This window comes from Chionomys nivalis, chromosome 17 (assembly GCF_950005125.1).
Source record: "Chionomys nivalis chromosome 17, mChiNiv1.1, whole genome shotgun sequence".
In the NCBI taxonomy this organism is placed as follows: Eukaryota; Metazoa; Chordata; class Mammalia; order Rodentia; family Cricetidae; genus Chionomys; species Chionomys nivalis.
Genome location: NC_080102.1, coordinates 34,293,586 through 34,303,110, shown reverse-complemented (window position 1 = coordinate 34,303,110; position 9,525 = coordinate 34,293,586). Strand labels below are relative to the sequence as shown.

The window sequence follows — 9,525 nt, the reverse complement described above, 5'->3', positions numbered from 1 at the left end:
CTGTCCCTCCCTCCTCTCTCTCTCTGCCCGTGAAGAGCTGGGCTATCATCTAGGGCAGGTCGATCCTGGTATTTCAGGCTAACCCTGACGAAGCGTAGCCCAGTTAGCTTTTGCTTAGCTTTAGAAAGAACTAATAAGCACCAGAAACCTTTACCCTCCGGAGGCCGAGCGCACTGGCCCGGCTGTCTAGGGGGTGGCACAGGTAGGAGAAGCAGGAGGCTCGACGGGATCCACCGCAGCTGTGGGGCCAGATGCACTAGGACTTGAGAGGCTGTGGAGGGGGGATCCTCAGTGGAGGTCTCTTGCCCACTGCTCTAGTCTGGAAGTCCGGTACGTTTGACACTGCACTTCAAACTCTCCTCAGCTTGTTGCAAAAAGGAACCGCGCAGTGTCTGAGCTCCCAGACCACACATCTGAGACTCAGAAAGAGAGCAGAGGTCACTAACAGGATCTGAAGATATACAAAAATGCCAAGACGAAAATGTGAAAAAGTAAGGTAAAGTCTTACTTCAACCATACATCTTCAACCACGGTGACATAGTGAAAGACCCTCAGAGAGTGTCTTCCTGCTGAGGAGACCCTTCCCCAAGGAACAGCGAGACCACCGGTGTGGATGCAATCAGCAAGAGGTTTATTCAGATACACGGGTACCCGGGGCGACAAAGTCTCTCAGAAGACTTGCGCGCCGCATGGTTGGGGCAGGGGGTTTTTATAGGGTTGGGGAGCAAAAAGCGCGGCTACAGAAGCGAGATGCCTGGTTACAGGGTTCTGATTGGGTCATTCAAATGTGGCAAGGCTTAGGCTGAGTTTGAGCTGAGGACAAGTTCCCCATTTCATGGAAATCAGATAAGTCGCTGAGTGGGCACAGTCTAGGGACCCGGGGTGCTTTCTGTTCCTGTTCCTCCTGGGACCAGATGTTCGACCACAGATATCCTGTTTTGGCGGGCTTGCCTGCTTTAGAATTGACCCTTTTCAGCCCTTCTGCTACTATGAGGTACTGGCCTTGCAAGTGGCGTTACAAATGCTAGCAGTTTGGGTGATATACCTGGGGTGAGGGTCTTTCATTCCCCCATTTTCTTATGAGGAACCAAATGGAATCTTCCATTCGGCCTCAGATGACTCCTTCTGAGTCAAACTGTCTTAATTGGTGATATTGCTGATATTGCTGGGTTAATACAAATGCCTGTATGACCGATAGTCGGTCCTTCATGAACTGCACCAGTCGGTTGAGAATGCAGGGGCCGAAAAGCAGAATCAGGAGGACAATTATTAGGGGTCCCATGAGGGAGGAGATCAGGGTAGTAAACCAGGGGGATTTGTTGAACCATCCTTCAAACCAGCCCTGATTAGACTCAAACAGTTTCTGTCTTTGCCTGAGCCTTTCTCTAAGTTTGGCCATGTTATCTCTGACAAGTCCTGTGTGATCAGCATAAAAGCAACATTCCTCCTTTAATGCAGCACATAACCCCCCCTCCTGTAAGAACAGGATGTCCAGACCCCTCCGGTTCTGGAGCACTACTTCTGACACGGAGGAGAGTGATTGTTTTAGAGCACTGATGGATTCCTCTAATGCCTGGAGGTCAGTATGCATTGCTTGCTGTAGCTGCCTAAACTGGGAAGTTTCTATTAGTGCCACGGTCCCAGTTCCGACCCCTGCAGCTATCCCTCCTATAGTCATTCGCCCCATAAGCAGGGCCAATGTCAGTGAGATTGGTTCCCATCTAGGTCTGGACAGCCCCTCGAAATGACTGTAGATATATTCAGGCTCATGGTATGTAATCCTAGGCCAAAGCTCGATTAACACACAGTAGTCAAAGCTGCTGTTTAGGACCGAGGCAGACACACAGGGTGTTAACCCTGTGTTACAGGCCCAATATGTTCCATTAGGAGGAACCAGATAATAGGAGCCAGGGAAAACTTCATCTGTGTGGTTACAGAGCATGGCATGAGTTGAGGGGACTCTTCCAATGCACCTTCCTTGGCCCGATACCTCTGACAGGGTCAGTTTATGTTGAGTGCCCAAGGTGTTACAGCTTGGGGCACTCGTGTGGTTAGTATAGTTTCCTTGGATAGCCATTCCTTCATAATAGGGGGGTCTTGAAACCAGACATAACCAACAGTCCTGAGTCTTATCGGGGTTGGTAAAATTGAGTGTTAGGTAGGCGCCCTGTATCAGGTTAAGCAGTCTATCCCCTGTTCCTGGGTATTTGGTATGCGGCGCTGGCATAGGACTCGTAGGACTGGGAGCAGGTGAGGGGTCCTGGGTTGTGCTGAGGCCGGTTTGGGGTATCAGAGGGGGCCTAGGGGCTGCTGCCGGTTGAGAGGGGGGCCTATGGTATGAGATAACTGGGTTTGGGCCTACGGCGCGGCTCAGCCGCTCGGCCCTAAGTTTAATCTTGAAAGTGACCCCTCTATCTGTAGAGGCCAGATACCATCGGAGGCCCCAGGTGTACCCTCTCTGCCATCCCGGCACAGTCTAGGGACCCGGGGTGCTTTCTGTTCCTGTTCCTCCTGGGACCAGATGTTCGACCACAGATATCCTGTTTTGGTGGGCTTGCCTGCTTTAGAATTGACCCTTTTCAGCCCTTCTGCTACTATGAGGTACTGGCCTTGCAAGTGGCGTTACAAATGCTAGCAGTTTGGGTGATATACCCGGGGTGAGGGTCTTTCAATAGAGTGAGACCAAGCTGGGCCAGTCCACTGGGGATGTCTACCCCCAAAGCCTTCCTTGGAGCCAGACACCCCAGGCATCTCATACTTTTTGTAATATCCTTCCTTAGTCGATTTTTCTTCTCTGTCTCTGTCCCCGCCCCTTGACAGGATTCCAACATATAAACCAGGCTAGCCTAAAACTCACTTTGTAGTCCAAACTGGATTTAACTTGCAATCCTCCTGCCCCTGCCCCCAAGTGTTAGAATCCATGCCAGTGCCTTCTTTGGTTAGGTAGACATGGAGGTTAAAGCATAATATTCAGGCTGAAGAAGGGAAAAAGGGGTACGCTTCTGATGAAAGATCCTGCCTGGTCTCACTGCCCCCTCCAAAGCCTTTATCCAAAATCCCTTAGAATCCTTCAGCCCCAAAGTCAGAGTTTTGAGGAGAAAGCACCTCTTCTCAAGAGTGCCGGTTCCTGAATAAATCAAATTCCTTCTTCTGCCAGCTCTCTTTCCCAAACAGTGTTCTTAAATTACAGGAGAGCCTGGGCCTTATCTCCTAGTACCTAGGAGAAACTAGCAAAGGGGATTGAGAGGTTGGCAAAACATAAAGGATAGCGTTATTGGTGATGAGGATGAGTGTTTCAAGGAGGATAGGATGGAGGGCCTGTTGTGTTAGTACTGCTGAGAGAGTGTGAGACGAAAGGAAAAGGAGGTTTTAACAATATCTGCGGGCTATTAGGAAGGAGAGAGAGGGTGTGTGTGTGTGTGTGTGTGTGTGTGTGTGTGTGTGCTCGCATGCTTTGGTCACCTCCTAACTGAAGGCTTTTGGAACCACCTGATCTTTATACTATGTCCAAAGACACAAGAATTCTGTTTCATTGACATTTTATTATGTGTCTACATTCTATTTTTTTCTTTATGTGTATATGCAGCTGTAAGAGTGTATGCTGTAGAAGCCAAAAGAGTGTAGGAACCCCTGGATCAGGAGTTACAGACAGCTGTGAGTCACCTGATGTCAGTGTAGAAACCCCTGGATCAGGAGTTACAGATGGTTGTGAGTCACCTGATGTCAGTGTAGAAACCCCTGGATCAGGAGTTACAGACAGCTGTGAGTCACCTGATGTCAGTGTAGAAACCCCTGGATCAGGAGTTACAGACAGCTGTGAGTCACCTGATGTCAGTGCAGGAACCCCTGGATCAGGAGTTACAGACAATTGTGAGTCACCTGATGTCAGTGTAGAAACCCCTGGATCAGGAGTTACAGATGGTTGTGAGTCACCTGATGTCAGTGTAGAAACCGCTGGATCAGGAGTTACAGACAATTGTGAGTCACCTGATGTCAGTGTAGAAACCCCTGGATCAGGAGTTACAGACAGCTGTGAGTCACCTGATGTCAGTGTAGAAACCCCTGGATCAGGAGTTACAGACAGCTGTGAGTCACCTGATGTCAGTGTAGAAACCCCTGGATCAGGAGTTACAGACAATTGTGAGTCACCTGATGTCAGTGTAGAAATCGCTGGATGAGGAGTTACAGACGGTTATGAGTCACCTGATGTCAGTGTAGAAACCCCTGGATCAGGAGTTACAGACAATTGTGAGTCACCTGATGTCAGTACAGGAACCCCTGGATCAGGAGTTACAGACAGCTGTGAGTCACCTGATGTCAGTGCAGGAACCCCTGGATCAGGAGTTACAGACAGCTGTGAGTCACCTGATGTCAGTGTAGAAACCGCTGGATGAGGAGTTACAGAGGGTTATGAGTCACCTGATGAATGTAGGAAACCCTGGATCAGGAGTTACAGACGGTTGTGAGTCACCTGACGTGAATGCTAGTGCCCTCAACAGATCTGCTCTCCTGATGTGGGTTGTCCTTCTGTATATGTGTAACTCTTATTGGTTAATGCATAAAGCTGTGTTGACCTATGGAAGGGCAGAATATAGCCAGTGTGGCAGAGATAAATAGAGAGAGTAGACAGAGTCAGAGAGAAGCCATGTAGCTGCTGAAGTAGACAGACGCCCCAGAACTTTTACCAGTAGGCCACAGCCTTTGGTTATACACAGATTAATAGAAATAGGGTAATCTAAGATATAAGAGTTAGTTAATAAGAAGCCTGAGCTAACAGACCAAGTAGAGCTATAATTATAATAAGCAAAAGGGAGGAATGTTATTATTCAGGCACTGTACTGGCCTGCCCTTGGGGTCCTGACAGGATCTGTCCTCAGCTACAGCCACTAAGAGCACCTCATATGCACATTTACTATACTCCATTTTATTTATTTGTTTATTTATTTTTTATATTTATTTATTCATTATGTATACAATATTTTATCTGTGTGTATGCCTGCAGGCCAGAAGAGGGCACCAGATCCCATTTCAGATGGTTGTGAGCCACCATGTGGTTGCTGGGAATTGAACTCAGGACCTTTGGAAGAGAAGGCAATGCTCTTAGCCTCTGAGCCATCTCTTCAGCCCCACTATACTCCATTTTAAAAGGTGGGCCTTGCCGGGCGGTGGTGGTGCACGCCTTTAATCCCAGCACTCCGGAGGCAGAGGCAGGCAGATCTCTGTGAGTTCGAGACCAGCCTGGTCTACAAGAGCTAGTTCCAGGACAGGAACCAAAACCACAGAGAAACCCTGTCTCGAAAAACCAAAATAAATAAATAGATAGATAAATAAATAAATAAATAAATAAATAAATAAATAAATGGTGGGCCTTGCCCACTTTTCACCTCTCTCTCTTCCCTCCCTCCCTCTCTCCCTCCCTCCCTCCCTCTCTCCCTCCCTCCCTCCCTCTCTCCCTCCTTCCCTTCCCTCTCCCCATCTCCCTCCATTTACTCTTGTCCTCAGGGACCGGTCTCTGCCCCTCTCTCTACCCCTTATCTGCCTCCTTTTCTGCGTCCTTTTCTGCCCCTTCTCTCTCCTCTTCCAATAAGCCTCCCATGTGAGTCCTCCCTCCAATTTTTTAAATAAACAACACCACTAAGGACCTTAGTTTGATCCCTAGAACCTACATAGTGCAAGGAGAGAACTAACTCCTAAAGTTCTCCTCAGGCCTCCACACATGCACTGTGGCATGAAAGCACACATGTACGGATACACACACACACACACACACACACACACACACACACACACACACGTCAATCAGTCAGTGAACCAGTGATATAACTTGGTCGGTAAGGTGTTTGCTGCCAAACTTGAGGATCCGAGTTTCATCCTCAGGCCTTTTCTTAAAATAGGAGAAAATAAACTCCTGCAAATTATCCTCTGGTCTCTACCCACAAACTGTGGCAAGAGTGCTGTGGTAGCCGGGCGGTGGTGGCGCACGCCTTTAATCCCAGCACTCGGGAGGCAGAGGCAGGCAGATCTCTGTGAGTTCGAGACCAGCCTGGTCTACAAGAGCTAGTTCCAGGACAGGCTCCAAAACCACAGAGAAACCCTGTCTCGAAAAACAAACAAACAAAAAAAAAACAAAAAAAAGACAAAAAAAAAAAAAGAGTGCTGTGGTGTGTGCCCATCCCTCACCAATAAATAAAAAAATTAATGTCATTTAAAAATAAAGATAGAAAATTGCGTGGGGTGGGTAGTGGCGCACGCCTTTAATCCCAGCACTGGGGTGGCAGAGATAAGATATCTGCGTTTGAAGCCAGCTTGGTCTACAGAGGGAGTTCCAGGACAGGCTCAAAAATCAAAGTAAAACAAAACAAAAAAACACAAAAAAGCAAAAAATTAAAGCTAGAGCTGTTATTTGCAGGAGAAGAGACTTCAGGGTGCGTCAACAGCAAGACATCAGGGTGCGTCAACAGCAAGACATCAGAGTGCGTCAACAGCAAGACTTCAGGGTGCGTCAACAGCAAGACATCAGGGTGCGTCAACAGCAAGACATCAGGGTGCGTCAACAGCAAGACTTCAGGGTGCGTCAACAGCAAGGCATCAGGGTGCGTCAACAACAAGACATCAGGGTGCGTCAACAGCAATCAAGTTGGAGTTTATTAAGAAAAGATTTCTGGAGCTAGAGAGATGGGTCAGTGGTTAAGAATACCAGTTGCTCTTCCAGAGGTCCTGGGTTCAATTCCCAGCACCCATGTGGCAGCTCACAACTGTGTGTAGCTCCAGTTCCAGGGGATCAACACCCTTATACAGCTATACATGTAGGCAAAACATCAATGTACGTGAATTTTTTAAAAAATCATTAATTTTTTTTTTTAAAAAAAAAAGATTTCAAGTTGAGTGGTGATGACAGTTCCTCCCGTGGTGCCAGGTTTTGGCAGGCTATTCTCAGCCTTAGCATAGAAATTTCTTTTTTTTTTTTTTTTTTGTTTTTCGAGACAGGGTTTCTCTGTGGCTTTGGAGCCTGTCCTGGAACTAGCTCTTGTAGACCAGGCTGGTCTCGAACTCACAGAGATTCACCTGTCTCTGCCTCCCAAGTGCTGGGATTAAAGGCGTGTGCCACCACCGCCCGGCTTAGAAATTTCTTGAGATAATTTAATGCTTTAGAATCCCTGTTGTAGTAGAGACCAGGAGATCACTGTGTCAGAACCAGCACTGCCATGCTATCTTGACTTTCCCACAGGCTATATGTGGGCACGGAATAAGGATTCCCTGCTTTGAGTTCTGAGACAGTGCCCTGTGGCTCCTTCAGGCGAAGCAAAACAAACATCAGTGGCAGCAGCCCCGTTTCCGGGGACTCTGGGACTTCGCAGCTCTCCTTGGTGCTGCCGAACTGTAGGCTGCCATGCTTCTTGCTACGTTTCTGTGCTGGTCCCTCAGCAGCAGAGCCACAAACTATCTAAGCAATTTCCCGTCCTTAGTGGGCCTAGGAACACGGCAGCTTGTAAACCATGCCAACCTTGCTCAGCTGTTTGGAGAAGAAACAGTCTGCTTCTTTGGCACTCATGATGGAGCAAATCATTGGAAATGCAGTAAAGTAACCTGAACATCTGTGATAGTGACACTGTGAACTAGAACCAGCAGCTGTTTAGGGATGGTCTGGCGGCTTGGCAGTTGGTAACTCTACCAATGGGTGGTACAGCAGTCAGGAGGAATGGGTAGCTACAAACACAGGCGTTTGTAAAGGAAAAACAAAAAAAGGCAAACATGCTACAGTCTTCCTTTTTTTATATATATATATTTTTTAATCTTTATTCAGACACTCTTCATGTGTTTACACTGTGCCTACGGAATTTCAGGTGTGACTGTGCACGATGGGTTCCTACTTAGATGAGTGAAAATAACCAAAATAACCATAGCCTTTAACTCCAGCACTGGGAGGCAGGGCAGGTGGATCTCTGTGAGTTTGAACCCAGGTTGGTCTACATAGTGAGTTCTATGGCAGCCAGGGCCATACATTGGAACTCTGTCTCAAAGGAAATAAGTACATTGATTAAAATGGAGGACAGGAACGCTTCTGGGCATGTTTGATTTGCATGCTTTTTTATTTTTATTTTATTTTTATCATTAATAGGGGAGAGCTCAAATGCAGTCCTCCATTACCACAGTCCTGCATTTGGGGACTCGGCAGGGGTCAGCATCTGGAGGATAATGGATAAGCCCTGGGAAAACACCTTCGTGATCCTGGTATCTCCCTTGCCAGGTAAGTATATAAGTTCTTTGTTTAAGTTTTTTTTTTTTTTTCATTTTGCTTCCATGTATGTCTGGGCACCACGTGCACTGAGTGCTTTTGCTTCCATGTATGTCTATGCACCATGTGCATGAAGTACCTACAGAGACCAGAAGAGGGCATCAGAGACCCTGGAACTGGAGTCACAAATAGTTTTTAGTTTTTTTTTTAATTTAATTTTATTTATTTTGACTTTTTGATTTTTCGAGACAGGGTTTCTCTGTAGCTTTAGAGCCTGTTCTGGCCCTCAGTCTGTAAGCCAGGTTGGCCTTGAAATCACAGAGATCCACCTGTCTCTGCCTCCCCAAATGCTGAGATTAAAGGCGTGCGCTACTCCCCCCCCCACAACCCCCTCTCCAGTCCAGCACACAAATAGTTGTGAGCTGCCAAGTGGGTTCTGGGACTTGAACCCTAGTCTTCTGGAAGAACAGTTAGTACTCTTAACTGCTGAGCCATCTTTTAGTCCCAGTTTCCATAAATTCTACCTGGAAAACAATGAAAAGGAAAGGGTGCTTTCCTTTTCATGCACTTGAAGGTGCATTGATATTATAGTTTTTCCCTAACGGTGCCTGCCATGCTTAGCAGTGAGCACAGACACAGTTGTAAGGCTTGTGGCTCAGCAGAGTGACACTGTCACCAGCCTGGGCCCCAAAATTATAATGGATTTTCCTACCCATCTCTGCTTATGTTCAGATGCCGCTTGCTAGAAGTAAGTAAAGCTCTTTACCAGTACCCACATGCTTCCAGCTACCAACCACTCAGCCATCACAGATTCCCAGATGTGCAGGCGCGCTGGGCCAGGCTCCATCTAGTCTGAGGCCATTTGGACCTTGGGGTCATTATCATCTCATTATAATGATGAAAGCCACCCACTGGTTCCCTAGGAGAAATAGGAAAGAATAAAGGTGGCACCTTGACCCCTGGAAATAGAGTTGGTAAGATGGCTGTGCTTGTGATCACAGAGTTAGGAGGCCGAGGGTTGAGCAGTCCACACCAGTCTGGGCTACACAGCAAAACTGTCTCAAGACAAAACAAAACTCTCAAAATATCAACAATAACATTCATACCACAATTCCCATAACCCAGTCCTAGTTAAAACCCAGGCTCCAAGGTCAGCCTTTCTGGCCCAGGTCTGTAATCTTAGCACTGGGCAAGGGACAGAAACAGATCACCACACATTCAAGACCAGCCTGAGCCAGTGAATTCTAGGAAAACATGGGGTGGAGAGTGAGAGAGACTCTGTCTTTACA

General features: G+C 47.3%; 1 protein-coding gene across 4 annotated transcripts in view; it reads left to right on the top strand.

Moving 5' to 3' along the window:
- Nucleotides 1-37: 37 nt before the first annotated feature.
- The window catches only part of Znf251 (zinc finger protein 251), a 32,134-nt gene continuing 22,646 nt past the window's right edge, over nucleotides 38-9,525 (top strand). Inside the window, exons 1-4 of one of the 4 annotated variants that reach the window (XM_057792112.1) lie at nucleotides 38-202; nucleotides 365-496; nucleotides 6,410-6,617; nucleotides 8,120-8,248. The gene's annotated coding sequence lies outside the window, so the exon portion shown is untranslated. Of the gene's footprint in view, nucleotides 497-6,409; nucleotides 6,618-8,119; nucleotides 8,249-9,525 lie in introns of all 4 variants that reach the window. The other 3 variants (XM_057792115.1, XM_057792114.1, XM_057792110.1) reach the window with 3 other exon arrangements.